Source organism: Cuculus canorus, chromosome 1 (assembly GCF_017976375.1).
Source record: "Cuculus canorus isolate bCucCan1 chromosome 1, bCucCan1.pri, whole genome shotgun sequence".
Classification (NCBI taxonomy): domain Eukaryota; kingdom Metazoa; phylum Chordata; class Aves; order Cuculiformes; family Cuculidae; genus Cuculus; species Cuculus canorus.
This window is the reverse complement of record NC_071401.1, coordinates 127742918-127751605: the sequence shown is the minus strand read 5'-3', so window position 1 is coordinate 127751605 and position 8688 is coordinate 127742918.

Genomic DNA, 8688 nt, shown 5'->3' with positions numbered 1-8688 from the left:
GAACTTTTCAAAAGTCTACATGGACACACTGCCGGCCATCACAGGAAGCTCCCATGTTTCTTAATGTCAATAGTGTAAATTTCTGTCATATTAATCAGTGTTTCCTATGTGTGGAAGCACCTCCTCACAACCTGACTACAGACAATAAAAGACGGACTTGGCATCTGCAAGTAAGTCAAGTCTGGCAAACTCACCTGTCCTCCAAATATACCGACATATTTTATCTCACATAGCAGTTCCTTTATTTTACCTAAGATCAGAATTTTTACATTCCAAGTGGCAGTGTTCAGGATCGCTTTTTAGTTCCCTCCTGAAGAAACATGTTTGAAAATTGATCTTACCTAAGTTATTTCCCTTCTCTGACACAGAATATTAATGGTAATTTGAACAAAGAATTCAGAGCAGCATGCCTGTCAACGAGTAGATGAGGAGTGTCTACGTTCAGGCACAAGCAACTGAACTTTTTGAACAACTTTGGGAGACAGATCCCTACAGAGCTTGATGTTATTAGTTTACTTGCAATGTGTAGACCTGTGCTTTGTTTTATTGAACAATCAGCTCTGAAGTCTTTCCATTGGCTTTTAACATGCATCTCTTATTTTAGTGACAGACATAAGATCTACGAGTACAGCTCTCATGGCATGCATCATGAATTTCTGCTTAACTTGCTTTCACTGTGTGAAAACAGTTTTTCCTGACAACCAATGTAATATTAAAGGAACAAAGTTCACAGTGAAAATAGATGGGGCATGGTTTTATCCTACAATAATGTAACAGTTCCTTAATATTTAACTTCTATAATAACAGCTAAATTAGATACATGCTTTCAGAGAGACAAACTGTTCCAAGCCTTGCTGTTTCACAGATGGTGGATGCAGGGATTCAGTAACTGGCTGAAAGTAACACAGGAAGTCTGTGGCAAAGTCAAAAACTGATCCAAGAACTCCTGATTCCTATCCACTGTCTGAACCACAAGACTATTGTGTCTTCCAACTTCCATTATAATTTTATACCTGTATATATTCTTTGCCCTAAGCATGCTCTGTTTAAAGAGCTCTTGATACCATTATAAAAGACCAGTTCTTATCTCTGATAATAAACACATCCAACCTTACAAGCCCCAATTCCCCATAAACCTGGATGCAGGGCCAGGAGCTCCTTCCACCACTGTTCCCAGACACACAGCACTGACAGCCCACCTCTCACCAGACCTACAAACACATCCCCACAGACCTCCCAACCTCTTGAACATGATCTGCCTCAGCAATCCATTTTCTAAACCTGCAAATCTGGCAGCATAACTGCTGACCTAAGCATGGTATGTGACTCTTCTCTGTCCTTTAGTGTATTGACGGGCTCTGTGGTTCAGAGACTCCTTTCCAATGTGGTCTGGGAGGTCCACACCTACCCCCAGCACCCAGCAGCTTCAGCCAGCCAACTCTGGCTGCCACAGTGAGATGCCAGTGCTCTTGGAGGGACCATGCAGTAAACACCACCTCAAAACTTAAACTGCAAACAGATTTTTGCAGAATTTAAATTCCAGGGAAGAAAACACAAAAGCTTTCATCTCTTATTTGAGTAACTGAGAAGATGGAAATTGAAAGACTATAAGGGAGGGATTCAGAAAAATACAACTGGTTGTTAACCACTTCGTGTTATTTCTTGTCAACGGGAAATAAATACCAGACGTGTGTCTTTGAAAGACTCCCTGATGTGATTTCTCTAGAGCTGCAGAGCACACACCAGAAATACAATCCAGGAATTGCATACCATTGTGTCCTGCTACTGGTGACCACAAAATATCTTCCTGCACCTTGCATTCACATGCAGGGTGCCTCAGGTTCTCGCTAATTGAGAAGAAATTGCAGTGGTTCAGAAGCTGTCAAATCCAGCTTTCACAAATCTGCTAAAAATAACAGGGGTGAAAATAAAACCAAGATTAAAAATGTTTGTGTAGAGCAATAAAGGAATATGGAAACCTTTAGTACATATAAAATTTAAAATTAATCACCATTTTTAAAACAGTGATTATTTCCCTTTTAAAAATTCCTTAATTTTGACAAACACACATGCCTGGGTTTATTGCTCCATAAACCAGTTCATCCAGATTTGTTCTTATTAGTCAGATTCCATACATTACAGTGGACCAAAAATTAAAACCTGAATCCTGTCAAGAGATGCCAAACAACTTGTGAGTAAAAAAGATTTTTTGGATGGAGTTTCCTGAGTAGCCATGAAAAAAAAACCCTCGTATTGATCATTTCAGTTCAGTGTTCTCCCTTTCCCAAGGGAAAGAACATAAAAACATGCATGTGTTTACACCAGTTTGAAAGGAAGTGGTAAAAAGAATGACAGCATGCTGCCCTGTCCAGCATTATCTCCTGGCTCTGTCAGCACCTGTTGACGTTTGAAGTGAATCTGTGTAAAGCGTACCTTTGTGAAACTTGTCAATATATATAAAATCTCATCTATTTCTGAACAACAAAATCAAAATTAGGTGATAAATGATATGCAAAAAAATGCCTTTCTCTCTCTCTCTCTCTCAATCCACCAGCAGGAGTTAGCAAAGCCTATTGAGATTTGTATCTGAACCTCACCAGCACCAGTGGGAATGTGTTATTCAGAAATCTCAAAACAACAGAGTTTATTTCCATACCACCACTAATTTCTGGTCCCTGTCTCCAGTCTGAACAATTCTCATAGAAAAGCAAGGAAGCTGTGAAATGGCAATTACAGCAGAAAAGAGGATTATCATCAAAGAGACTTATTTTACAGTGAAAATTTGTCAGTATTTTAGTCACGCCTTACATTGTCACAGCATTTGCTGCATTCTCTATAATATAGACATAGAAATACCAAGGAAATATTAATTTCCAGATAGTAAGTTATTCCAAGGGTGATTGTTCTGAAAAAATAGAATGCCTTACTCATGATAATAATGAATATAGTTGCACAGCATGGAAAACAGGACTACACTCCTCCAAACAAGCACAAAGTGGAAACAAACAGGTCTCATGTGGTGTCTTATGCTGTTAGCTTGATGGGTAATCTCTGGAAGACTCTCTACCTTTGGCATATTTTCTTCCTGTTCCACGGCACATCTGGCAGTTCCTTGACAACTTATTTACCTGTCAATCTGCTATTGCACTTGGGTGATTTAGGCAGCCTTCAGTATGTAGCAGGCTCCAAAACAGCATCTTCCTAAATTCATAGTGCCTCATGCGCTCCAAAACAGCATCTTCCTAAATTCATAGTGCCTCATACACTCCAGTATATATTAAAATATAAATAAAAGAATGGACAAGATGCTGGACATTTTCTGTCAGTGTCCTTCTGGACAGCAATTCACAAAATTGGATTTGTAATTCCATTAACATTGTTACTTTGTCAATAACAATGGATTTTTTTGTTTGTGGGTTTTTTTTTTTTTTTTATCTATTTGGGATTTTTTAGGGAGTGATATGAGACAACAGGACAGCAGTGAATGAAATAGAAGGTATCTGTTTGGCATTTGGTGCCTGATAGTTGATAATGTTGTGAATGGGAACACAGTTTAATTTAGGATTTGCCTTATGCGAGATTAAAAAAAAAGGGGGGTAATAAATAAAAGGAGACATGTGACTGTGAGGAGGAACCCTTGGGGTCCTGCATTTGGAGAAGGGTTAGTAGACTGGGCACTCAAAGAGAAGCAGCACTACTTTTTTTCTCCATACCAGCTTCCACACAATCTTCCCTCCCATCTCCAACACATCCTTCACAGCAACAAGTTGTCCTTGGCATGACCCGTGTTTCCAGCTAGTAAAGTCCTCCTCTGTTCCCCCCATTCCCTCAGAAGGCATCAGTTTTCTATTTTAAAAATATCAAGTCACCCTATCTCAGCTGCATTATAAACAAAGGCAAACAAAACAACCCAGAACAGTTTTGTGTGTGGAACAAGAACAAAACACTTCAAACCCAAAGAAGTTTCCAATAAGTAACTCATTGAAATTCAGGAAGAAAAAACCCCAAAGGGTAAAAATACCCCCATGTATCCAAGTTCTCTGAGGCCATTTCTTTCCCTCATCTGTGTTCCATCATCTTCTTCCTTATCCAAAAAAGTTGCGGTGTCCGTGGGAGTATGAAAAAACATTGGTGTGACCACCAAAAGGAACTCTCTGTCTGGCAGCATAAAGCCACGCGTTATCCCGTCTCCAGGAACCCAGCCTTGCTTCAATGATCATATTCTCTGATGACAAAGCAAAGGGTAGTCATTCATCCAGACTGAATAATATTTTAAAACCTTGAAAAGCACACCGAGATCTGTGTCCCCAGCCAGAACCTTAGATCCACAGGAAATTACGCCTAATTAGCCTTGCATGTAGGGCACCCAGCATGGCCCACCTCCATCTTCAGGGTGATCCAGTCAGGAAAGAGCATTGGGCTTCCCCCTTTCAATGTTTCCAACACACCTGTTGGTCAGTAAATTTATTTGAGGACAGTATGAAGCTTTAAAACCTTACCAATTCCCTCCCTTGTAAGCATAATTTCTGAGTATCTTTGCTTGCTTGCATTGGCCTGTTCTGAACGTGCATAGGGAACCGGTCTTTACTTTATGTAGGCATCACCAGATGTAGTTTCAAAGGGTAGCAAATTAAAATACCGTATCGGTGAAAGTTATCAGCCTCAACCGCATCACCAAATGACACACAGACGCAGGAAGGCTGAAGAAAGCATGCAAGCACAGGCTACATGATTAATGATAGCTTAGTGTGTACTAGTAAAGGGCATCCAGAAAGTTAGGTCACCTTTTTAGATACACTCTGTCCTTGGAAATTTTCTAAGTCTTACAGAACATTTTAAAGGGAGAAAAAAAGAGAATAATTAAAATATTAACCGTACACTATATTGTGTAATCAGAGATCTCCTAATTTTCAAGAGAACCTTACCTGACATCTTGTTGCATAAACATTCTGCTTGTGCAAGCAGATCCACAAACGATCAGCAATGTACGTCATAGTCTTGCAAAAGCTATCAATGAGAAAATAATCTTTATGACTAGCTTTCATTTAGTCAGTTCAAAAAAAAAATTCTAAATGCAAGTCACTTTCCTCTTTTGGCCCCTCTTTCCATCCCCCCCTCCCTCCTTCCTCCTCCTCCCCTCCAATTAATAATATATTTACAACGAATAAATAATAAATGTATACTTATCTTTATGCCTTCTCCTATTATGGTAGTCTTTTAAACTAAATTTAATCTTGCTACTCAAGGTAAAAACAGATAATAAAACTGATGTGTTTATTCATCAGTGTAGTTTTAGAATTATATTCACATTTCTTCCTTTGAGAAAATAACTGATTGTTGACACAATGGAGGCCAAGCATGCATTTATGGTGCATGATATCATTGTGTGGCTAATAGACGGAGTTTGCTTACTCCACAGATGACTGCCACAAGAGAATGTAATTGCTCAATAATATGTCGATGTACCCATGGGAAGGATGTAAGTCATCTGAGACCTGTATTGGGAACTTTCCAGGGACCCCAGCAGTACCTTTAATTTGCACGAAATGGAGGAATTGAGGCCATCTTCCACAGTAAGGATAAACAGAATGAGGGAGGAAGTCAGGAAGAGCCAAAAAGGCACTCCAAATAAAAAAATTGATTAGACTTCCAGTTGACATGAATAAATTGGAGGTTTAGTGATTTAAAAAAAAATTTAAAAATCAAGTTTTTAAATTTCTGCTTTAAGAAGAAGACTAAAAAACACGCTCACCATTAGATTAAAGAAAAGCTTTTTTTAAAAGAATGAATTATTTTGTTTTTAACGGATCCAGAATGTGGAGATTATTGCCACCTAGCCATAAGCCACTTGCAAATGTAAGTATCTCCTCATTAAAAAGGATTGTTACATGCTACTTAGAAAAAAAAAAGAAAAAAAGAAAAAAAGAAAAAGTATTTATCAGAAAACTGAACCCAACTACAAGGGGAAAACTATTAGCCAAATGAAAGAAATAAAACTTCTAACAGTAACAAACTTTCGGGGGGACAAATCAACATAAATGTGGTGTACTCAACTACATAAGATGATCTATGTGAGACAGAAATTATCTCACCAAGTATTAAAGCCCCAAAAATAAATACATCTGACTGAAAAACTATTTAGGGACAATGAAATCTTTGTAACAACTGCAATATAGCTTTATTTTGTTAATCATGCATCCAGTTAAAGTGGAACATCTAATTGACTGAATACTAACCAGAGATGAAGTCAAAGCAAAGTTAAGAGTTCACTGAATATTACAAATCAAGTAGCACGATGCAGGTGCAGCTTAATAAATCAGAATATTTTCCATATTTCTCAAGGATACTATCAGTCATGGAATGAGATTCAGCTTGGTAGATGTCTGCTTTTAAGTATATAACTATTTCCATTGATTTTGAGAAGGCTACACAAAAGCTTTAGATCACGTGCATGCATAAAAAAAGTAATCCGAGTGATTGAAGGTTAGGAATTCACGGATAAGTTGAGAAGCTTTTCAAACCAATCAAAATCATAACTCTCTTCAATGAGACCCACAATAATGTAAAGAGATCATGCAGTTAAAGCAAGAATGATCGTAGAGCCCCACTGGCTAGAGCAAAACTGGAACTTACAGACTTTCCCAGCATCCTCTGCAGAATTTTTCCTAAATTTTCAAAATGGTTTATGGCATGATTTCTGTCTACCTGTCCTCAAGTTGCAGCTCAGAAGAACCTGACTACTCAGCACAAAAGGTTTCAACCACAAACTCCACAATGGGTCAAATGATCCAATTTGATGAGGTGCACTGTGTCATGATGTGATGCTCAGCCTAAGGCCCATATGTAACATACTCCACTTAAAAAAAAAAAAAAAAAATTCTAAACTAGTTCTGCTAATTTCAGGCTAGTTTTTCAAATTAGTCCTTTTTCTCCAGCCCTCTCTTTATTTATTCTTCCCACCCTGATCTGATTTTTCCCATTTTCAAATAAGATTTAGAAGTCTGCCCAATGGCAGGTGGGTGGAGGCTATCCAGATACTATGTTTGTTGGTAGCCCAGCAGTTATTTGTGGTTGACTTTTTTGGTTGCCCACAGGAATTTCCAGGGTGGTGTAAACAGACAGATGTGGGTTCTTTTCTGCTATATAGATCACACCATAGGGAGTTATCAAAGGAAAAACCAAATCCATGAATAATGCACTAGAGGCAGCGTTTGAAGCTCAGAACTTTAAAGACTAGCCTCTGGATTTATTGATTTAATTGTTGGGTACTGACATTTAGGTCACCAGATAGCTTTTGAAATCAAAACATGACTGAAAGGTTTCCTGAATATCTAAAAGTTCAGACAAAGTGAAAGAGGGCTCAAGTGCTAGCAAACTCAAAGCTGCTCCCATCCTGAACAGCATTGCCTTTAACTTAAATTCTCTTCCCTTCTCTTCCTCACTATCATATCACTTTGCTTTTTACTTCAGCAAGGCATCTCAACAATTATTCCATGGCTCATTGCTGCTGTAACATTGACAAGCAAAAGAGGAGGCTTTGAGGGTATGGGTGGCAAGACAGACCTTTTGTTGGCATATATTAGCAAAACTCCACTGATCTCAGACGAACTCATATTAGTCAGGAAATTCTGGTCCTCGTTCTCTTCTTTTGGTTTGTTTTTACTGGTTTCATTACACAAAAATTACTTTTGCCATGTGATTTTTTCATGCCTTGTGCTTGTTCAAGAGACATATCGTGGCATTTTTTACCTTGAGATTAACAAGTAGCACGTGATTAAAATCACGTTAACTCAACAGCGAAACTTGCTAATCATTCTTACTCCGGAACTGCCAGCTAAAGCTTTTATCATAATTTATTTTTTCGGTGTGATTTGTATAGTTTTCTGTCAGTCTATTTTAGAGCATGGCAGGTTACAGAGACGCTTTGATTCATGCCTGGACATAGATTATTTTAAGTAGCAGGAAAAAGGAGTCTTGGTTTTAACAGCATTGCACTGTCATCTTGCGGTTGCAGTGCTCACTTCCTAACCCTTATTTGGAAGTGTCTTGAACAAGAATTCAATGTGAGCAGGAAGAAATGGTGATTGCCTCACTCCAAGGGCTTCGGTTTATTTGGAGGCCTCCTTCCTGCCCCTCCTGTGACAACAAGGCAGACTGGCCTTGCCAATTGTTTCCACTTGAGTTCTTTCCACCTCCCTCCTTCGTGAGAGGAGAACATGACCTCCTCCATAAAACTGTCATTATTTAAGAGATTTAATCTGCTGCAGACTTGCAGTACTTCTACTATGAACACTTACTCTAAGACACATTTTTCAGGGCAGTGCTGTCTACAGCCCTCCTTTCTGCCTGAGATTTAAGGAGGTAATGCACTACCACTGTCACCACCACTGTAGTTATACATCTGTTTCACTGATACCTTCAAACACCTTCTTGGTTTAATTAACTTTTTCCAACCGGCAACCATCTTTGCCTTTTTTTTCCCTGAACTGCTCAAGATACCAGTGCACAATTCTCCTTGTAGATCCTTCTAATCAGCTCAAAAGAGTCAATTCCCTTAGATTATCCATATCATGAGGGAAAGCCCTGAGCTAGGCTTTCTTTTGTCTCCAGTCGTGCTGTTCCCAGCTCGAGCACTGCTCTCACTAGACACCTTATATCCTCCTGCTGGCTAAACCCGCCCTGTATTCC